Here is a 24,793-nt window from a genome sequence, read left to right on the forward strand (position 1 = left end):
AGAAATATGCCGAACAACCGCTTGTGTGCCCCATTGTCATTGTTGGACTCAGAGAGGGATCCAAAACACTGTTCAAAAACAAGAATAATAATTCCTTCAGTGAAATTCTGTGAGCCCTTCTGTGAGTCTCTTTCCTCCCAGCACAATTCCTCTCTCATACAGATTAAAGCTCTCTAATAACTAAACCTTTTCTGGTATTTTTTTGAGGATGTAATCTAGGATGAAACCTATGGTTGTTTCCCAGATGCAGCAGGTGTTAATTAAGAATTTCCCCAAATTAAATGAACTCTTGGTACAGCAGAGGATGGAGAAACTGGTTCACTGATATTTTAAGTGACAAATAATGAAAAGGAACACAATGTTTGTTTGGATTTTTTTTTCTGACAAGTTGCTCCAGAGTTACTACTGTCTTATTATTCTTTTCAATTTTTAGGACAAATTTTCAGAGGTAAAACTACATGATGTAAGTGGGATTCACTGTCAAACAAATGCAAGAACTTTACCATTGCGAGTAGTTATTTGAGTTAGCCAAAGCAACAATATCTAACTTTATTTTGTTTAAAACAGTATCTATAGCTATCAGCTAAGAGGCATTTACTAATTACTGGTTCTTTGGTAATAAAGCAAAGCAATAATAGCACAATTTACCAAAAATTAGTAATCCCACTTACAAAAAGTGGCCATGGCTACTGACTTCCAGTATGAGTAGAGAAAAGCATCGGTATTTTCTAAACCACAATTTATTTGAGATTGAGCACTATTTCTCTAAATAAATCATTGTCTACTGTGAAGAATACCTCCTAAATTAACAGCCACTTTTCTATTCACCTTCATTGCACAACCAAATACTAACCATTGTACCAAATTTAATTCCTTTCTGTCTCATTTATATGGACAGCTTCTTCTCTGATGACAATAAAATTTGAAGTCTCTAGCATATTATCCCTGCTCTACGCTTGGCTGAGCCTTGCTAAAAACTCCTCTGTCTTTTCAGAAAACTGCAGGCCCACATTTCTTGTTTCCCTTATAGTCTCTGTCATAGAAAAAACACCTAATCACAGTCCATAACCATAGCTCACTTCAATTATATCAGTGATGGTTACACCTTGCATTTTCAGATGAGAAACTATCTAGTAATTGCAGATGTTCTGCCAAGAGCACATGGTGCAATTGATGACATATAAACAGATGATCAGGAATAAGGAATAGCAACAGTACATGTGAGACTGATAAAAACTGTATCACAAGGCATACATATTTAGCAGGGGAAAAAAAAAAAAAAAGCCAGAAAATAAAATGTACTACAAGATGAAGCTGAAAAGTGAGATAAAAAAAATTCTTCCCACATGCATAGTCCCAAGGGAGAGAAAAAAGAAAGAAAATTGGGAGAGGGTAAAGGAGAAAGCAGATAGAAATTTGGTGAGCTGGATAATAAAATTTCAAAGTAATTTCCATTAAAACGGGTAAGAATAGTGACAAATTTGAATGCCAAGCAAGAAGGTAGTGAAGTAACTTAGATTTCACACACAGCATGATATACTGAAAAGACAAGAAACAAGTCTGTGATTCTTTCTGAATTTTACTGTTTGAATCAAGCATCTTAACTGTATGACATTGTACAGGTAAAAAGGATTTTCTTTTACATACTCCTAGGTGTTATCATGACTGCTGTCACTATGCTTAGAGCACAAAAATCCTGTTATTAAAATTACAGGGTGATTAATTCTCTAAACTACCTTGTACATACTTGTCCTATACTCCCCAGCATTTCCTAAAGTTATGTGAACCTCAGTGGGTAGGAGAAAACATGTTTATGGAGATGGCATTGAATCTATTTGATATTTGGCATTGTTGGATCATAATTTCCCATAATTCCCCATCCCTGAATTAATAGAAATTGTTCCAGAATATCACCGTATATTAGGATGTTATAAATTAGGGAATAGAATATTAAAGAAATGCTAGCAGCCTCAGACACTCAATCGTGGAAAAGGTCTCTATTTTCCTTTAAAAACCAAAACAAACAAAACAAAAATTTAAAAACCCAAGTGTGTTCATTTGTGGTGAGAAAAGAAAAATACCTGAAGCCCTAAGGCTAATTTCTAGTTGTAAAGTGCAGTCTGCTTCCCTCGCCATACTGAGAGGTGCTTCAAATTTATTACTTGCTGTGTTGCTTTAGGGGCAGATTTGTGAAAGGGGCAAGAGCTTGAAATAATTCACTTAATGGACCCTCAGTCATTTAACCAGCTATTTCAGATGGAAGCAGGGCTCTGATTAAAGGGGAGCTGCTGATACAATGAATGGCTGCCATGAAAGTCAAATGGAAATGGCTTGAGGAGGGAGGGAGAGGGTAGAAGAGGAAAGATGAAGGTAGCAAGCAAGATCACTGCAATGCAGGCTAGCACATGTGACAGACCAATCTATCATGGTCTGCAGAGGTAGAGGGACTTTCCAAAGACTGTGAAGCAGTCATACAGAAGTTAGTATGACTAACAGGACTGTAACCATTCAAGCACATATTGATTGAGCTATATCCATGGATAACTCTCCCAAAAGTGATGTCTTCTGCATCAAAATCAACACATACTGTATTTCTTTTGATGGACTACAAAGGTACTTTTCCCATTCATTTGAAATATTCATACACATGTAGAAAACAAACTCAAAACATGAAAAGCTACTGGCTTGCTTGTTTTCTAGTCTCATCTTTTTCCCCTTTTTCTGGTATGATATGCAAAGGTCAATAAGAAACCAGGGTAAGGGTGCCTGAGTGAAACTCGTGTAGGTGTTTCTGAATCTCTAATTGCCGTTCTTCAGATTGCCACAGCTTCTTGGAACCACATCCAGCAAAGAAGGTAGGACTGGCACCTTTCTACTGTAGAAGCCTACCTGACCAGTGGGTGCATCTGTGCTGTCAGAATCAGGACTCAAAGGGATTTAGGCTTTCATTTACCAAGGGACAACACATAATTGCAAGCCCTATTCCTCTTCTCTTGCTCCTTCTTTATGAATACACAGACATGCCTGAATACTTGTGTATGTTTAGTTATTTCCACATATGCACAGATTTATAGATGTTTCCTGTGTGAATTCATTTAATCAACACATTTTAACTAACCCTTATATGTGACTACTTTTAAAATACTTTGGACGGAATATAAAGATGCACTATGTCTTTGCTTTTATACTTTTGATTCTTTATTTGTTTCACTGAGTATACACAATAAAATTAATCACCTACATTTCTCTTACTACAGATGCAGTAACATTTGAGTTCTTCATTTTGTCTTGTAGTCTGTCTGAGCTAAAATTACTAGTGTTGTTTCAGCTAGTGTTAGGTAAATTCTTGTTTTTTCCTTGGGAGTCTTAATATGCCTTCGGAAGCAAAAAGAATGAAGCAGAATATGGACGTATGGAAGCTATTTTTTTTCTAAAATAAAAACCTTTTTGTGTGTCAAGCAGGGTGACCTTCGTAAAAACAACGAAAAAGTCATTCAGTCAAATAATATCATTTAAATATGTGATATTTCTATGTTTTATGAGTTTGTTTGGTTAGCATTTTTAGTGAGTAAAAAATAACTCAGCTTTGATATTTTTTGTGAACTGAATCCATTTTCAGAGTCTGACCTAGAACTTGATCACTCCTATATTCACTGTGACTAACAGCAAAAGGAGGAGAGAAGACAGCTCATTTGTGAGCATTTTGCCTGTATAATTTTCCTGATGGTAGAAAACATGCATGTAATTTTTACAATACTTTATATATATAATCTTTCAAATTCAACATTAACCAAAGTGAAATTCTGTGTTGACTTCTGTCAGATCAAGGATCTCCTGCATTCAGTTTATATAGTAATTTAGCAGAGACAGGATATGTGTATGCCCCAGTATTTGTATCTTGAAAGTGAGATACTGATAGATGTAAATCTCAGCTGTAGCCCAGTTTAGAGTAAAATCCCACCACTAAATAAAATAGCCATGAACTTTTAATATCATAAAGTCATAGAACATTCTGAGTGAAAGACAAAGTTCACTAGACTAGGTTACTCCAAACCCTATCCAACCTGGCCTTGAACATTTCCAGGCATGGGCCATTGACAGCTTCTCTGGAAAAGATGTTTCAATGCCTTACCACCCTCACAATAAAGGATTTTTTTCCTAATATCTAGTCTAAACATACTGTCTTTCAATTTTAAACCAGTCCTCCTATTATTATATATAGGGATCCGCCGCCAATGACACTGAATAAATAAACACTACCAACTAACTCCCCCCTAAATAAACTATAACGAGCACCAAAGACACAAAGGAAACACCCAAATTTACTAGTCAACCTCGCCCTGCAACTGCTGCTACAACCAGCCCCAACACCCTGTAGTATGGGGAGTTTAAAAGCCTCTCTTAATTTTTTTTTGTAGGCTCCCTTCAGGTAGTGGAAGGCCGCAGGTAGGTCACCCTGGAGCCTTCTTTTTCTAGGCTTTTTCAAAAATCCCAATTCTCATCATCCTGGTTATTGTTTCTATATTTAATTATGTGAGGTATGGAAATCAATCTTTTTGAAGGAAAAAAACCCCAAAACAGTAATGTAGAATCTAGACAGAAGGGATTATTTCAGATTGTGTCACACTGATGGCAAGTTAAATCCATCTGCGGATTTTTAGGTTTTGTGCTCTGTTAACTGCATTCTCAATGGTAGGTGATAGAGTGGCTCCCATTCCCTTACAGATTTCTATCATTCATTCACATTCCAGCTGCATTTAGACTCAGCTGAATTTAGTAAGCAACTGCATTCAATCATTTTCTTCACCTATTTTTACTGCAGCAAGTGATTTGACAGTTTAGGGCCCTCCTTTCTCTAGGCACCTGGGTGGTACTTCAAATACACTTGAATGGATCACATAGGGCTATTAAGAACTTGATAAGGTTGCCATTCTTCATGCAAATGAGCCTTTTTCTGTTACTGATATGCTAGTTTTCATCTGTATTTGCAGAGAGAATGTTAAGATATTGAGATGACAAGGTTACAAATGGGGAGTCCACACACACACACACACGCGCGCACATGCACGCACAGGCACACACAGAACCCACCCAGTCCAGCAAATAAATGGCTTGGTGGTATAGCAACTTTATCTTTCCTACCCACAAGGATATCTCTGTTAGCTAGGGGTGATATGTTATTTTATTTATCTTTTGATACATCACCCCAAAGGCAAGGTGGGGATATCAGTTATGTGAATGGAAATGGGGAGAAAATTCATTGAACTTGGCACTTGCACACACACTGCAAAATCTGCCAGAATGAGAATAGAATAAGGGAGTATGGAGCCATTCTGATTTTGTTATAACCCTACAGATTTCACTGGGAACTCATGGCTTATCATGACATCAGTGAGAGGAGGACTAGACTCTAGATATATTAAACAGATTTGGAGGGATGTGTTTCATAAGTGAAAATGGGCATTCACAAAGCTGATCCTTTTTATTTGCTGGATGAGTAAATGCTGCTGTCTCTCTGATTTACTGGGTAAGAGTGCAGAAGTCCTGACATTGACTTTGAAGCAAAGCAAACTGTCACCAGTAAGTCTGTGTTCGGATGCACTGAGACTTACACAGGCAAGTTGTGTAGTTAATTAAGACAATCTTCCAGTGATCATTGCAAGCCTCCTTGTTTATGTCATGATTAAATATAAAATATACTTAATACAGTTGTAAATCATTCTAATGATTGTGCCACAAAGCAATAATAGACAGAATATATAAAATGCTAAGAATGCTTATTTTTACATAAATGAAAAACAATACGTGAGAAGAGAAGCACCGTAAATCTGTAACTGTCATGTACTAAAAATGGAACACTGATGAATTTGAGGGTGTATATGTCCTTGTGCTCTGATGTGAACTAAATGTCTCTTCATGCATCAGTTTCCCTTGATAGATTCTCAGGGTATCCGGTTTCAGAATGAGTGTTGGCTAACCCAGCTATAAAAGATGACAAGTTAAAAAAATCAGAAACTGTTGGCATGTGACAGCAGTGTTGTGTGACTCTCATTGAAGTGGTCTGAAAAAGAAGCTGGACCAGCCACTGGATCCCTTTATTGCAACAGGGCTGTGAGGTAGTTCTAGTTCACTGCCCATCTCTGCTGAGTCACAGGTATTGCTGCTGCTGGTCCATTACCACTGAATAAATTCATTTTGTGTAGTTATTAACTATAAAATGCATTTAAATCAATCAGAATAGGAAAAAAAAGCCAAACAAACACAAAACACTTCATATATTCGTGGTCTCATACTAGGACACAGGACAGTTATAGAGCATAAAATAGAAGCTGGCACTTTTTACATTTTCTGGGTCACTTCACAGAACAGACAGTCACAAGAAGAGTGATGTGCCCAGAGGAGATGTTTCTTTTTAAGGTGTAGAGAACCCTCTGTTATTGTTTAGGGGTTAGATTGCTATGGTATCAAAGGTAAAAACCAGCATGCAATAGCTACAGATGAGCCTTTTTCCTGAGGAGGTTTTGAGGTACTGAAGTGACTTAAGATAATTTTATACTGTTGCTGTTCTTACCAGTTTAAAATAATGGCTTGTTACACCAGAGGAGTAAGAGAACTCCACTGAGTTCCCAGTGTGTCCAGTGTTTTACAAAATCATAGCACGGATACAGCTCCTCTGCTGGGGTCTTGCGGCATAAAAGATCAACACACCTTCACAAACACATGCACACACAGAGAGTGAAAAACCCAGAACCACCCAAATAGGTGTGTTGGGTGCAGAAACAGAAAAATAAAGAACATCCACAAACTGCTCCTGAAAGACTGTGGGTAACTTTGAGCTGAACTTCTGTGTGCACTTTGAGATGGGAGGTAATGCTTCCTGACCCCTGCCAGCAGACGTTGAACTTGCAGTGCTCAAAGGTAGGCACTGTCATTCCTGCCCTGCCAAGGATAAATGGAGAGACTCCTCTTTTGGCTGCAGATGTCTCTTCCAGTTTGAAAGGCAGCTAACCCTCTGCCCTGGTAGAGGGCCAATCGATTGACTAAAAATACAGCATTCTGACATAAAAATGTTCCCTGCTGAGCAGATTTCATAGTAGACTATTGAGATAATAGAGCAGAGGAAAGGACAAACTGTTCTTTAGGACAACAAAACCATTTCAGCTCACACTTTAGTTTCAAGATATTTCATAACCGCATGAAGTGCTGCTGTTTCTCATTTTCCTCTCATTTATTTCAATGTTTATGTTTTGTCTTGAATAAGGACTATGTCACACTAAATTCTTTATTCTGCGATTGATACAACACATTTTTTTCCCCTTTCTCTCTCTCTGTTGAGATCTTAACGTAATATTAAAAAAGAATCAACAGACTTGAAAGAGTAAAAATATGTCAAGGAAGGTATATTGAAACACTAAATCAGAAGAAAACAGTGGATGAAGAGACTTTCTATAAAATGTTGGAAGATGTATGGAAGAAAGCATTTCTAGAATTAACCTGTCATGCTATGGGTGATCCCAGGCTCTACAGCTGTTCACACTCTGGTTCATGCCTATTCCATAATTAGGGTTGGAAGGAGAAAGATTGCTCCTTATGAACAATTAAAATAAAAGCAATTATTAAGCTGTGCATATTTTTCTTCTCATTATGAATTAAATGAGCAAACACCAGTTTATTTCCTGCTCATTTTTTAATCTCTTCTCTTGCTAAAAGGCATTAAAAATCTTTTATATTACATGGAGAAATTGGAAGCTTAATTACAGTGCTTCTAAAGTGCTTTGAGGTCCTGAAGTGAAAGATGCTATTGTACCATGAAAAAAAAAAAAAAAAAAAGAGAGGTTTTTTTCCCCCTCCTTTTTCTGCTAACTACTTTACAAAGCATCTTTTGTGTTTTTAACTTAATTTCACCACCTGCCTGAACAGAGGGTGGGCTTCCTATCATACTAGCCCATGAAGTAGAATATAAACTACTGCAGAAGACACAGCTTTGTAACATACAGACAGAAAAAGACCTTTATTCCTGGGTATTTAATAATGTCACACTGTACATGAGCTTCTCAATATGAAATTCTGATGCTTCTGGCACTCAGATAACCTGAAACTTTTCTTATGGCCTGCTGAAATATCTCACAGATATGGGATACTCACTGATCAAAACATTGGCTTTATGTGATTGGAGCTGATATATTCTGTCAGTTATGGACTAGGAAACTTTGAGAATAAAACTAAGTCTTTGTATCTTAATGTGATCCTTCACCTCTGAAATTAGTATTAAAAGATTTTTTGTGAACAAGCACAAGGAATACCAGTGTCATCAGCTAAGTAGAAAATTTAATTTTTCTTCACAAAATCACAGTACTCAGTTTTGTGTCTGTATTGGCTTTCAAAAGAACTTTTGCTGTTGAGAGCACTGGTAGTTCAGAGCTCTGATACAATTTTTTTTCTCCACTTGTAAGGGATGCAAATGAAGCCCAAGCCTTTACTGTTATTTCTGTCTCTTCAAAAAATGGTAATTTTCCCAAAGTATGTGATATTTCTGTATCCAAACATCTCCACATCATACATGTTTGAATGCTTATAGAATAATCTTTCCTCTTGAAAATGAAAGATGTTTTCCTCGCTAGTCAGACAGGAGAGATGTAGAGTTCTTGTAGCAAGTTTCCTGTCATATCTTCCTTGTTGGGGAATATATTATTGACCTTGGATTGTTACAGAGAAATGCATGAACTTTTCCAGCTGAGAGAAAACTATGTACTGTTAAAACACTTGTGACCTCTCATCCCATCTACAAACCTGTAACACATCTGTACTGGGGCATTGCAACACTGTCCTTCAAAATGGACAGGGAGAGAATAAAGCAACTGCCATAAGGTCTTAGATCAGTCCATCGCTAGTGGAAAATGTGTATTCAGCATGCATTTGCAATAAGCCCAGCTGCCTCCAAGTGTAAGCTGTATGTATGGCTCCTACAATACTTGTCTTCCTTTGCAGAGTTCCCTTCTATCTTGTTAAATCATCATTGACTTCTTGACAGTCCCTCAGCACATGACAGCCTGGCAGCAGCACCCACTCAGTCCAGCTGTGATTAGAGGTGTTGCTTTCGTACATCATCCTTAGTCATTCTTGTAGGTTTCAACAGCTTGTAAGTCAAACACACGGATGAACTCTGCAGCTGGCCAGAATAGGAGTAATAGGTTGCCTCTTAACACAGAAATGATTGCAGCAAAGCATATCCATCTGTATGAAGAAGTGGGACAGCTTGGTTCTTTCATATGTGTTTGCAAACACACAGACACAGCCAGTGCCACAGTCCTGTGTGCTGAACTTCTCAACCAAGAATGAGTTTTTAGTCAAAAAAAAAAAAAAAACAAACCAGTGAATGTAAGAATGAATTTTCTTTTTCCTCTTCTACACTTTTAATTTCTTTGTCAATCCCCAAAGAACAGATGCATTTTATCATAATCCCAGATTGACTTAAGGATCCTTGCAAAAAAAGACAAACCATTGAGCCGTGCAGTGTTACAACACTACTCCAGACTCCTTCCAATGTAAGACCAGGACAAGTCAGTGATGCATCCTTTACAGGGAATAACATCCATCTGCTCATCACATAGGTAGCACATTGTTATTACAAGTGGGCATATGCAATACATGACTTGGCTTGGCCAGAGCTGACCACAACTACAGGATGATTTTTGGACAATAGTAGAGTTTTCCAGAAAATATACAAACTTAAAGCTCTTTAAGAGAAGGTATAAATCAACAAAAAGAAAATAAATTATTTTCTTTTATGGGCTGGTTTTTAAGTTCTTCAGACTCTATTCAGATTCTATTACAACCTTTGTTCAGAATTCTATTACAACCTTTTTGTCCTTTTCATGTGTGATATTTTAATGTGGAATTTTTTTCCTTTTGTAATTTAAGAGATACAGAACAAAGATGTAACATTAGCAGATCTGTATCTTGATGAAAACAGCCAAAACTGAGTTTGCTCATACAAAGAAATAAATTTTGCCTGGCTGTTTTCTAGTGTCCTTTTTTTGTTTTCCCCTTGCACAAGGCGGTTGTGTTTCTGAGCTTCATGAAGAGATCCAGAACAGATCCTATGTCTCTTTTTAAGCAAACTGCCCTGAACCTGAGCTGCTTTTGTGCCCTGGGTTTTATGCCTCATAGACTTGATGGACAGATTGGCAGTCTGCAAACAAGTTGCCCACACTGATTATGTGTACAATTGGCATGTTGTGTAACAGCTTTTTCGGGATATTACCAGAAGATAGGGAAGAGGATGAGTCCATCACAGCAAGCTTCCTGCAACAATACTGCAGAAAGCTTGAAGTATTTTTGATATCAAGGGAAATGATTCTCCCCTGGGCATCTGTCCTGGTTTAGTCACCCTAGGACAGCACACTTTGTGAATCACATTGTACAAATTCCAGTTACAATCCTAAGTAGCAACAATGCAGGGTCATTCTCAAGAGTCACATCTAAAATACAAAGAAGGCAGCAAAAGACAGTGTAGTGGCATTCAAATGTATATGGCATGCATGCTTCATTTCAGTATTTCTATTTTAAATGGATCTTAAGGCTTATGTCCAGCTGCCTGTGAGCCATCCTACCATCACTTCTTTCTCTTCACTCAGTAAATAATGCAAATTTGATTAAGATGTACAACAGGAGGAACAGTGAGCTGTAATCAAGAAAAAGATCCTTGTAAATCCAGAGTTACCACAAAGCAATTTTAAAGAACTGGGACTTATTTGTTTTGTAAGCAGCGAAGTCTTTGATGTCATTTACAGAATTGACATCCTATTAATCGCAGTTGGGAACCTGTCCTAATTTTCTCTTGTCAAAATCCTAGACAATGGTTTGATCAGCTTTAAATAAGATGCAGGTGGTTGGAGAATTGAGCTTGAATTTACTAAATATTAGCTGCTGGTTTTCCTTTTCACTCACTGATACATTTATTTTACTACAGTTATTAGCCCACCATTCTTGATATGTCTGCTTTGAGTTTTTTCTGTGTGAAGAAATTAATGGCAGAAGAGTAACTGACATGTACACACAGACAGTAAAAAGACAATACCTTTAAAGTCGATGATGACTCATGGAATGTCAATAGCATTGCTGAAAAAAGCAGGTTGAAATACGTTGATGATAGATGAAATTTTTCAAAACTAAAATTCACTTTTCTTTGAAACTGATGCACATCTTTGTGTGTTTGTATCTTCTGAAAAGTCACTAGTATTCAAATGCATTTAAATAATGCATATGGCATACATCTGAAGAGAATTGCTAAACCAAACAGTGATTTTGTTTCCACATAGTTCAAAGACAGATGAAGCAGCTCTTCATGGGCAAGTGAAAACAGGCAGCCAATTCCTCAGTGGCATTTGATGCTTTGCATGAATCTCAACACAGCCAGGGGAGATTTTGACAATATTACTGTGCAACCTTTCTGTCTGTAGAGAGGATGAATAATAATTTTTTTCAGGTATGGATACAGTTACATGGACCATCGTAATACCACGAAGAAACCAGAAGTTGGGAGGATCTGAAATCTAGTGAGGATAGTCCAGACTGTTGTTGCTGTTTTTCAAGGCCCAGCAAATACTACCACAAGCCAAAGTGGCTTCCACGTACCACAGAAAGTGGCATTTCTCTTCCATTAACTAAATAACACCAAAAGTTCCAATCAGAAGTACATCTGGCAGTTTTATTCTAAAGAACAGGAGAGCTGCTCTGTTTTTTTTTATCTCATGTGACATTAGCATCTCACTAACTTTGTCCAGGAATGTCTAAATGTTTCTGGCACCCTTGAGTAGATACATCTTTTCTAATGGGCTGGATTAGAGCAAAGAGCCTGGACACTGGTAAATCATGTAGTATCAGCGCATTTATCATGCCAAACTCTGCACTGGCTCTGCAGGCTCAACATCAGTGACTGGACTTTTTTCTTTCCACCATAATTTTGTTTCTGATTGAAACCTGCATGTCCAGACAACCTTTTTCAGCTTTTAGTTTAGTCTAGTGTTTTAATTTCTCCTCCTCGCCCTAATCTGGGGTTAGGAAGGGAGTTCAGTAGATGTGAGTGTCTGGTGCTTTCGCAGCAAGAACACTATGTTAAAAGTATACTGAAATGTGAGGAAGGAGAGCAGCTTATTTGCATCCTATTTGTTACTATTAGCATGTGATTAAATGAAGACTTTAAGAGCCAGAGTTTCACTAAATATTTGATAGAATGCTGACAGTGTGGTGTGATGCTTCCATCTCAGTAATTTGACGTCTCAGATTTACATATTTGCAGGTGAAATGAGAAAGAAATTTGACCTAAAGCAAACAAATTAGGTGCAAACGTATATACATAAATAGATCTTAGTTTTCTTGGTTTGCTCACAGTTATGATATTTATAAATAAAAATCTATTTAAATATAACAGTTATTGAGATTTTTTTGTGTTTAGCTGATCCTTATTCTGTGGTACTAGTGCACTCACTATTTTGTGACCATAGTCAGTCACATTCACAAATTGAATAGTAAAATATGAAGACAAATAATGTGAGCACAAGGTTTAAAAGCAAGTCTGAAGTCTTTTTAGAAATTTTCACATGGATGAGTCTCTCTTTGGGAAGGAAACAAAACTTACCCATTAATGGATGAAGAAATTCCATTGGCATTCTGCTGCACTGAGTGTAAGAAAGGCTTGCTTCTTACTTAGAAAGAGCTTTCTTTTACTTTCAGCTCCCAACAGTTGCTTTCAGGCCTTGGGGCTTTCACTGGAGTGTCTAAGAGGGACTGAAATGTTTAAAGTATATGTCTGAAGCTATCAAAGAACTTCTCCAGTTTAATTTTCTACTGTGTTCCTGGCAGCTGGAATGAAGCAGTGGCTGTATGCGGAGGTACACTTCTCCATCAAAAGATTGGAACAGAAACTGAATCAGTGGTGGAAACTGAGTTCAGCTCTAGCTCCTATCCATTTTAACTTCATAATAAAAATCCCAGGACAACAAGCATAGCTTACAATATAAGAATAAAGGCTATAAAAGAGACAAGGAAGAATGTGTGGAAAAATATTTTTAAATTGGCCTGGAAAAACCCAAATTGTGACTGCAGCTAAACTTTGGAAAAAATTCCTTAAAGAGAATTCAAAAATCAATAATTGAATTATAAAACATGCAAACAGCCAATAAATAGTTTAATGAATAAGGATGTAAAAAATGTAGGGTTGAGGGCTGGCATGAAATCACTCTTTCAACAAATGTACAGAAGAATTAGTGACAACTTTACATTATGAAGTCAATAGTTAGGCTGAAATATACAATCCTATTGTCAGTGTGGATGGTATTTGGCTGTATTCAGGCATGAAAACCAGGCAGTGGTACTGCCTGTGCAAGTCTGATACCTAATTCATTTTAACAATATTTTATTTTGCCTTTGATTCCCTTGTCCAAGTCCTCATAGATGCCCAATGACAATTACTGCATGCACTTACAAAAAGTTTAGCTTAGTTTTTAGTTTGTTTTCTTGTTTATTTTCATTTTGTACAGAGAAACATAGAATAAACCAACAAATCCAAAGAAGTGTATGTGCATCTGTAAGGATTGTGCAATTTTACTAGTGGATGGTACAATTAGGATGGTAAATAAAGTGGTAGTTCAAAGGACCACTGATTTTAAGTGCAGAAACTTCAATATGTTTTTAGATAGCCTGAAATATGAATTGTTAGATGAGTTAATCTGGTGAATTGCTCAGCAGTATTTAGGCATTGTTATTTACCTGCTAACGTATTTGAAGTTTCAGATTGTAAAGATACTTGCCTTCTGAACTTTCTATATAACAGTTATGTTTTCTTGGGTGAAATCCACTGGACCAATTAAGCAAGCACTTTGGAAAGACAGGATTTGAGGTAGAGGAAGAATGACTGATTTTAGGCTGCTTTCAAATGTTCATGGATGGTTGAAGCATAATCTCTGCTTAAGGACCATTTTCTGTCTCTTCTCAGTTGGCAAATTCACATGCATTTCCATTAAGGACTATACATATTTTATATTTATACTATTTTATGTCTATTTCCAAGAGTTACATGATCCTATTTGGTCTTTCATGAGTGTCTTTTTTCCTTGTTCAATATAAAAAATTTCACATAACCATTTTCTGCATGGGCAATTGCACATTTTTGTGAAATCAACAAATATATAATCATCAGATATCACATCATGTTAATGACATTTAAATTGCTGGAGCCACCATACACCTAAAATAAATACAGAAAAGTCTGTGTTCAAAGACAAAAACATGTTTACAGACCATTTGACATTTCAGCAAGAAGATGTAAGGCTTCCTTAGAGCCAGATATATTCTCAACATCTAGAAAGTAGAATAACAGAAGAAAAGCAGTTTACTATGCATACACTTCAAGATGGTGGGAAAAAAATCTTTATGATCCTGGATTTGGCTGTACTGTTGTCTGAAAAGGTGTTTAGAATTGGTTATTACACCCTATAATCAATGATGAATGTGTGTATTACAGACTCAAGAAATATTTAAAGTAAAAGAGATACTTATATGTTTTGGATTTCTTTCCCTCCCCCTTCAATTTTCTCAGTTGTGAATGTGCACTTTAGTCACACATCAAATCTTACATCTTCTTGTTTCAAGTAAAAAACTAGAATATCTTTTCTGTAAAACCTTGCAATAAACATTGTCTAGTATATTTTCCTAGTGTAGAAAATCCACCAGAATCTAGTGGTTGGTGCTTTAGGTGCCTCTCTCTTGTGGATGCAATCAATAGAATTTGTGGGGTATTCTGAAAACTGATTTGCAAGAAACCTGAATCCTTAATTAGGTTTCTTAACAGGCTTTCCCCTTCTTTTGGATTAGTGTTGCAGACATCACTGTACAGTTTTAACAATCCTTACATTTAGACACTCCTAGGATTATATTTACTCCTAATTTGCATCCTCATGTATAAACTGAAGACACTGTACCTGTTACAGTAAAGAGTGCATGCAGTTAATGAGTCTGTAATTATATAGACATCATAAATTATATTGATGCTTCATGTAGTGAAATAATGTAATTAAAACTTTTGAATTTCTCCTTTCTGAAGTGGAAGCTAGGATAATTAATGAAGCTTAGTTAGGGGGTCAGATCTCTCTAATCAATAAGATCATCTGGATTTAGGTTTTCATCTTGCTCACTTGCCCAGCCCTTATTCAAATTAAATTGATAGAAAAAAAAATTGTGATGACTAAAAAAACCTGTTATTTCTATGTTAAATATGTAATGAGTGGCCACTCTGTTGACATGAGGAAACATTGCTTTAAGACTCTACTAAATAAAATTTGAGAAATGGATTTAATTATGAGCACTGTTAATGGTTGATGTAGAAATCATGCTGCGCGTAACTCATTGTAGAAAGCTTGAACTGGGGATCCAAAGAAAGAAAATAAGAAGGAACTACATTGGAAGTACTTGAGTTTCTGAGAGCATGAGAGGAATGTGTGATCCCTCTCAGGTCAAAATGATGTTTCCAGGATTTCCCAATCATGATGTTTAGAATAACATACAAAGATCTCCCTAATCAGTGCATTTTCAATGTATTTGTTCCTATGCCAGTTGAGTCTGTGCTGAAAGCTTAAAAAAATTTTAATTAGCTTAGGAATTTACAGCAGATCTACCATTTGATGAATGCAGTCCATGTTCCTTAAAAAGAAGTATCTGTTTATTTAATTTTCTTCTCTCTCTTTTTCTCTTTCTTCACCAGCTGGCAGTGCTTTTCCTAATGTACTCCAGGATTCCATTGGCCTTCTTGGCACCTGGGGCACTCTGCTGGTTCATGGGCAGTCTGTTGTCCAGCAGGAACCAACTCCAGATCCCTCCTCAGCAGGTCAGCCCTCAGCCAGCCCTGGTGCACGGGGTCATTCTTCCCCACATGCAGGACCCTGTGTTTGCCTTTGCTGAATTTCAGACACTTCTGTGGAGTGAACAACAGAGACAGGATTTAGAAGATGGAGGAAGCCTGAGAGCAAATGGCATAAAGCTGCTAGAGGGAAAACCAGGATGTCTGTGAAGGTAGAAAAAGAAGAGATCTAGCAGAGAGACTGAGCAGATTTATGGAGAATGATGAGGATATGTAAGACAATCAATTAAAAATGAACAAGAAATTGTAAGTGAGGTAATGTATATTCTACATAATGCCTGTTAGGGTACTGCAGCATTTGAGTCAACATTTGCCAAAGCCACAAACACAGAATGCATGCTTGGTTTTTCTAAAGTGTTAAAATCTTCTCAGGTCCAGTGGATCTTTATTACAAGCATTATGAACAGCTCTGATTGCAGATAATTAAAGCTGGTTTTTTGGTTACAAATAATAAAAATAATCATGTTAGAAAGACAATTCTCTGAAGTAGCATTGCCTGACCCGGTTCTCTTTGCTGCTTTTTTGTAAGCAAAAGAATGACATTTATCCTTTCATAATGAAACCTTCCATTTTAGAAATGTTACTGGCTTGACCACTTATGAATAAAAATAATCTTGGTAGAAATTATCACAAGGCTGTATATGCAGCACTGAAAAGCACAATTAAAGACATTTTCATTTATATGGCAGAAATTTTTCTCTGATATATGGTTTTGATTGTGCTCATATAATGGGGCCTGATTTTAATTGAGTTCTGGGCAATATCGAAACATGGATACATAATTAAAATAATAACATAACTTCTATGCTATTTTTCTTTTTAAATAATCCTAAAAGGAATCCTCATAAAGTACTGCCTAGGTCAGACCTCTGCAACAGCCATTGCATTATCTTGGTCAAAATCATACCTTTCAGGTCTTTATTTCCCTATGTTTAAAATCTGAGAGAGATAATTTTTGTACTTCTCAAGGACTTCAAGGTAAATGGATATAAAGGGGTATACAGGGAATGTAGGTTTGTCTGCATGGTTTCAGGTGTTTTGTGGCCTGAAGCTGTTGTCAAGACTATATTCAGAGGCTTCAGCAAATGCCAAATTGAGCTCTGCAAGCAACAAAGTGGATGTGCTAGCATATCCTTGTGAACAAGTCTAGGCAGAAAACCTAACATCCTTAGTTTCCTCTCTAAGATGGTCTTCAAATAATTGTGACATCTCTCTAATTTGTTCTAGATAAAACATTGTCAATCTAGCCCTCTCTACTACTTTGTTTGATTTAGGGCAATTTCAAACTGTTAATGAAGAACATTACCCTCCCTGTTGAAACACTCCTTTTCATGCATGCCTAAAATCTAAGTCATGCTATTATTCAGAAGGCTGCCATGTACTCTAGGCCAGTGCCTAGGAATGTGCACACACATTCCATTCCATACTCTAGGCCTGTACTCTTGGAATGTGCACACACATTCCACTGGATGCAAAAAATTATCTTGACTTTGCAAGTTTCTTAATATGCATGCATCCAATATTACACCTACTATATCAAAATAAGCAAAAATATAGTAGACCTTATATGTAAAGCCAACAACTTCTCATATTACTTTAAATCCTAACAAACTAATTAAAACCAAGAAACAGCTATTAATAACTTAGATGCAGTCTTAGTACAAATTAGTACAGAAAAAGCTTCCTTAATAATAGTTTTTTAAAAACAATTGTGAAAAAAGGCTTACCAATAACTATGTCTTTTCTAAAATCCCTCTGGATTCTAGACTGACACAATATCAGTGTTCCTGGAGTACAGACTAGATGGGATGTCACACTGAGTTGTCAATATTGTGGCTTAACTTCAAGGGCTATTGTTCATCATGCAGTGCTTAGATACTTTTGTAAAAGCTAAAAAACTAAAAAGTCAAGGCAAGCTCAAACAAATCATAAGACTTTACACTGCCAGATTAGCACAAGGCCTACAGCCTTTATTGGTATTGGCAAAAGAAATGTTTGATAAGCTACACTAGTACATAGCAAACATATCTCTTCTATCCCAGTGTGTCTAACAAGCTCTTTGGTATAATGACATTAATGAATATATCACCAAACGATTGCTCTGAAAAGTAACAAGCATATTTACAATTGGATAACAGACTGGTAAACGCATTAGTTAAAGACCTGAAACTCCCTGAATTGTATATCAAGAATTAACTGAAATTGTGCAGTGAATGCTCTTTTAATCTGGAAAAAATACAAGCATATAAGTTTATGATTCCCTGATATTTCCATTGTTCTGACAGAGATTCCAGAAATATATATCTACAAATATTTGCTCAGTGTAGTGCATATTGCATATTTGGGCTTATCCAATTAAAATTTAAGAAGATCACTGTCAGTTGAAGAAATGCTATGCCAGTGCTAAAAGAACTTGATAGTAGTATACCTAGAAGAAAGCTTGGATGCAAAAAAATCTCTTTGTGAATGCCATCCTGAAATATGAAGAGTTTTGTTAAGGTTGGAAGTACTATCCCTTTATAGGAAATTATTTTCTGTTAAAATAGTGGGCTGCATATAATATAAATTTTGTCTCTGTCAGTGTGATCTTGTGATATGCTGTCTAGCTTTGAGAGGTAGTTCCAAAAAACTCAAACACTAGATATCTGTCAAAGTTGCAAGTTAATCAAAATGTGGAAGAATTTTCTTCTGCTAATTTCACAGAGACCAGGTTTCTACAAATAGTTATTACTTATTTAACAGTTATTACTATTACAAATAGTTTGCTATTTGCATTACCAGAAAATCTAAGACTTTAAAGAAGTTCTTGAAGAGGTGCATTAGGAAAGACACTTCTTTTATTTCTTTGCTGACTACATTGACTCAGAAAAATGGATTATTTCCTCTAGTATTGCAAATTTCTTGCTAATGTGATGGTATTTAAGCTGAACTTGACAAGCTTCCTTAAAATGTCTTCCCAGAATATGTCATCATAAAAATCAATTCCTTATCTAGTATGATCAGGACTAAAATAAATAAATACATAGCATACCATACGCAATATATCATGTGCAACTAAACATACACAACAAACGCAATACAAAATGACATTTTACACTGTTATGGAGGAAAGACAGTTTTATACTGAGCTTTCATAAGAATCATGCAAGATAAAAAATCAGCAAAGAGCAGAAAGTGGATTCTGGATGTATGGAATCACTTCTAAGCTGAACAGAAACACTATTAAAGTCTGAATTTTAGTAGGACAAGTACATTTCTTAGAATTCCATAAATAAATTAAAGGTGAGGAATCACTGTATAATGAAAGCAATTTCATTAACAAGTCTCGCTAGACAAATGGGACATCATCTAACATTCATGTATTTTTAGTATTACTAGATAATAGATGCAATGAAAGAAACAAGTGAAAAACCAAGCATATAGAGGAAATCAAAACCCTGTTAATGAATTTTACATAATAAAGAAGTGAGTTAGCTATTAAGGTTCTAGACCCCACTTCTGAGATTTATAAGCATGAAAAAGAGTGAACTATAATATGATTTATATTAATATTTTTTGAAATGTATATCTGAGTAGTTCTACACATAAAACTGAGGAAAAGAAATAGACTGAATAACATCTTGAACTTCTGGATATGCTTTGCAATAAAATGAATGAAAATTGAGATTTTTACTTGGATATGAGAAAAAAATGTAAAGAAAATTTCAAGTTCCAGAGATATTTGCAGAGAGCAGTCTTTTCTTGACTGTACTATGATTCAAGCTGTTCTTTTGACTTAAATGAAAGAGCTGGCACTGACTGCATCTGATCAGAATTTTGCTAAATAGTCATCGCATCATAGAATCATTTGGGTTGGAATGGACCTTAAAGATCACCTATTTCCAATCCTGTCATGGGACAGGGACACCTTTCTTAGACTAAGTTACTCAAAGTTTTTTCCACTGTGGCCCTGAACACTTCAGGGATGGAGCATGCACAGCTTCTCTAGGAAATATGTTCCAGTGCCTCGTCTCTCTCACAATAAAGAATTTCTTCCTAATATCCAATCTAAGCCTTCTCCCTTTCAGTTTACAGCCATTGCTCCTTATCTCATCACTCCATGCCTTTGTAAAATGTCTGTCTCCAGTTCTCTTGTAACCCTCTTCAGGTATTTTTTGAAGGTCTCCCAAAAGCCTTCTCTTCTTCAGTCTATACAAACCCAGCTCACTCAACCTTTCCTCAAAAGGGAGGTGTTCCAGCCCTTTGATCTTATTCATGTTCCTTCTCTGGACTCACTCCAGCAGGTCCATGTTCTTCCTATGTTTGATGCCCAAGATCTGGGAACAGCACTCCAGGTGACATCTCACAGTGGGAGCAGTGTAGTGGGGGGAAGCCAGCAATCCCCACAATATCTTCTTTCTCATAAAAAGAAGGTAGTAGCTTTCAACATTCTCACATTACTACTTCATTGTAATGAGAATTCAGACCAGAATGCAATTCCAAACAAATTGGGATGTTGATGGGGTTAAAAATGATGTGGTCCCATTCTGCTGTCATCAGGTGTTAGAGGAGAAAGAGTGAACAGTCCTTGCAAGTGCAGCTAGTAATGCAGATAAATAATGGATACTGCTAGTGGCCTGAATGCATTTAGAGAATCCCAGATGCTCCACTCCGTATTTAATAGTCTGGAGGTGCAATTTCTTGCAACATAAATATTCAATATATTCTTGCAGCCTTGCCACATAGGTGTAAACAACAATCAGCATAAAGAGGGACATAAATGTTTATTATAGGCCTCATTTTAGCTAACAGATGCTCAGTAAAAAGGCTGAAAGTTAAGGTAAAAAAAGGTGACTCGGGAAAATTTATCAATGACAAAAAATGCTATGAAAGCAGCTTCATGTATACAAGGACTTTATATTCAGGAGATTTGTTCCAGTTATTGCAAGAAAGAGCCAGTTAGCAGTATACTTACGTCAAGGCAAGTGTCTAGTGATGGATAGAAAGATAAAGTTTGGGATTATATTACTTTGATTCTCTACACTTGGAGTTGGTCTTTTTTTCTGTAATTTTTCAAAACTCTTCCTTAGTATACAGCTTTGCAGTGAACTTTGTTTATGCTTATCTGCGTAGGATGTAATAAGAATATTTTCACAAATCATAAATTTAGTGTAATATCAAATTTGCCTTAAGAAGAGCACTTTCAAGAAAAGCAAACTGAGCATTCACTTTTGTTCCTGTTCAGCAGTTCCTAGTTCAGTTAAAGTAGTGGGAGAATGAAATGCAACTTAGCTGCATATTCTCTCTCTTGATACCTGTATACTAAGGGTGACCTTTATGAATATTATTAGCAGTAGAATTAGACAAGTGCAGCCTATATTAACTATCTATTAATTTTCTTTGACTTTATCTATCAAAAAAGTCTCTTAATCTGTCCAGAGACACAAGTAAATTACCTGGTTTCTGCTATAAGGAAACACTACAACTTCGCTACTCAAACTGATGTTAGTCATTACGGCTGTCGGTGTAAGAGATCACTACCTTATCTTGATCATCCAGAATGCCCAGGGTTGGTGTTGGGGAATATTCTCCCTTCTAGGAGAAATTAATTTTTCAGAAATAGGTGTTGAATCTTGATCTTCATAGTTTAGAATAAATAAATAATTTGTAAAATATGGAGCAAATTTTCAAAGCTCCACTTTCTATTAACAACCCTTTGGCTCAACTTGAATGTTTTGTTCATTTCTTGCTTGTTCTTCCATAGCACTTTTAGTGCAATTCCAGTTTTCCTTACATTAAGTATTAGCATCTTGTTACTTCAATGCATAGCATAAGCATGAGTAGCAATATTCATGCTCACAATGGAAAAATTGATTATGTTAATCGTAGAGTGAAAAGACCTAAATACTTCTGCTTTCAATTGCTGCATAGAAGGACTGTGTCTAGAAATACTGTGTCTAGAAGTTTGGTACACAGTAGTGGCAGCAGCAGGGCACTGTCAGGAGCAGCAGGGACAGGCTGTTTTCCCATTAAAGCAAGTGCAGTAATATCTGGGTTTTATCTGTACACATTGGCCCTATCCAGTCTAGGGTTGATCTGCACTGGTCACATCTTTGTGTTGATTGGCACTGATTTCCTCCTTTGGCAGTTTCAGGAGAATTGGCTCTCTCCTGCCTTATTAGTATGTGCACATCACCTCCTATGATGTATACCAACACCAGGTCACCAAGCCCTCCTTCAATCTTGTTGCCCAAGACACTCCATTCTTTCACAGAGAATGGAATAAAAAATTCAATTCTTATATTGCTGAAAAAGCTGGGATTTCGGATCTAGAGTTATAACCCAAATGTAGACAATTTATACTGCTGGAGTTTCTGAATTCCTAAGAATTACTGTCAAGAAACAAGGTTGAAATAGGGCAGCCATGGTGTGCCACAGCAACAGCAAACCATAAGCTTAGGTCTTTAAACACACAAAATGTAATAGATTTTCTTTCATCATTCCATGGAAATGATGTCTTAAATGAAGTTTTTCTTAACATATATGTTTCTCATATTTTTTTTTAGGATAACCCTTAAAATTAGAGAGCAGGTCAAGATAATGGAGACAATTCCAATACAAAGTACCCCAAAGGTTTCAAAATATTTAGATTATGCCTTTGTTTGAAGTTGTTACAGAGGTTTTGGTAAGCTAAGGAGCCTGGTCTGTGAGTGTCCATGAGGTTAGCCTGTACAGCACCTGGCTTTATTTTGGAGTCAGATCTATTCAAAATCCAAATAACTTTAAAACATACCTTTAAGTTCTACTTAAATAATTGGAAAGGTTTGGAGGGTTGTTGTTGCAGCATCTTTAGAATTTTATTAAATAAAAAAGGCTTCTGAGAAGGAAGTGTTATTGTTTATTTTTCTGAAGTCAAAACACATTTGTACTTACTTTACTAAGATCTGAGAAAATTTTCTGCCCATCTCCCAAAACAGGGATATTAATATTTTAGAGGTGATTCACAAGAGTCTTATTTACTATGATGTAATTTCTAATAAAAGACTCACGTCTTGTTTAAATAACAAAGAATAGTCTGCTTGGTTGAGATTTTGCAGGATTAATAAATTCTTTTATATCCAACATGAGATCAGCTTCAGTGCAGAGAGCTGATAGAGCCAGTAATAATTGTTAGGTTGGTAACAGCATTACCCAGTGTATATAGCCATAATAAATCATACACATTATCATTACCCCCCATGTCATCTTCAGCTAATGTTAATATATAATCAATTAAACCAGGCATCAATCTACTCCCTCAATTCTCTGAAACCAGAAAAAGTGATTCTAAGGAACCCTGATAAAAATGTTCATTTTTCAGCCCTAGAAATTTATTGATATTCCTATACTTCTATGTGGTTTTGCATTTATTTTGTAGCAGGCATTTCCTTATCAATATATATAAACTCTCAGGTTTTCACACCTAGCTTTTTTGTTTTGTTTTGTCTTCCAGTTAATGGTAACTGTTCATTCTGTACAACACTGTCAATCTGAATAAGGTCCATGAGAGCTAATGGATTTTAAAAGCATTAAGAGCAAACATGGTCGAATAACAGCCAAGCACTTTACTTTTGAGTAGATACTTAATTTCACTGCAAAGTGAGTGGTGATATGCTGAATGCCACTGAGAGATCTCATTGTCAAAATTAGATAACTTGACTTGTTGAATAAGAATTAATCAGTAGTTTTTCATGTATGGAAAGTCTGCATTACAAGTATTTCTGATAGTTACATTTTTCTTCCTGCATTATTATTTAAAATTCAGGTACATTAATTAACATTTTATTATATATAAAACATGTTAATACAAGAGAATTTTCTGAGTAAATTCATGTGATACTGTGACTTTTAATATGTAATGATTGAGAAGAGAAGCATATAAATCCTCTACACAGACACAATATAAATATTCTAACCAGGAGCTTACAATTTAGCTTGCAGTATGGCATGCATAAGGACATTGTGACAGTGTTGCTATCCTGAGGAGAAACCATGACTGAGTTTAGATGAAGTTACTTCTCACCTTTCATTCCATGAGCTTGATTCTTCTAAAAACTAAAACAAAGCAAACAATAGTTTTTTTATTTGGTAAAAAATCAAGTCACATGCTGTTAATAGTGACTGTTTTTTCAGTTCTTTATACAAGTACCAAGGCTGGTAAATGTCCTGACAATGTTGCTCATGCAGTGGACAAATTTATGAGATTTTGCTATAGTGCTGTTGCCCACAGGTGCACCCAACAGGGAGAGTTGTGCTGTTTGTTTGATAGTTTGGGACCAGAAACCAGGGAACAACCATTAGTTCCTCTCATAACCCCGTACACAATTTCTCCACCTGGGCACTCAGGGAGCTTAGCCTGCACAGGAGGAGAAGGACCTGCACATCCCAGGGACCAGAGGGAAGTTCTGAAGTGGCTGCTTCCCTCTGCCACACTTCATCCTCAGCCTTGCATGGGGAAGGCCCCAGCCCTGCAGTGACAAGGGGACTGCAGAGGAGGGCAGGACGGCTGGTTGAACACACAGGGCAGCACAGCAGAGCAACGCAGTTTTTCCCAAAGTGCTGACTGTCTACACTACACACAACTCCTCAGCCTTCTTGTGGGTCCCTTCCAACTTGGCATATTATGTGATTCTGGGATTTTGTGATCTCTGTCAGTATTGTTCAAGGGGCAAGTTAGGCTGTTATTCCTTATTTTAGGTGTCTTCAGATGAGCAAATGCTGCATAAAAGTAGATTAACTTGCTTTATGTAGGAAAATTCTTTTGCAATAACTCCAAGTCATAGTTCTTTTGTATCAGTGGAATATCTCCTGCATCCAGTATTGAAATCCAAGAGTGGTTGGCTCCAGTGACATGACTGA

Source organism: Melospiza georgiana, chromosome 6, assembly GCF_028018845.1.
Source record: "Melospiza georgiana isolate bMelGeo1 chromosome 6, bMelGeo1.pri, whole genome shotgun sequence".
NCBI classification, from domain to species: domain Eukaryota; kingdom Metazoa; phylum Chordata; class Aves; order Passeriformes; family Passerellidae; genus Melospiza; species Melospiza georgiana.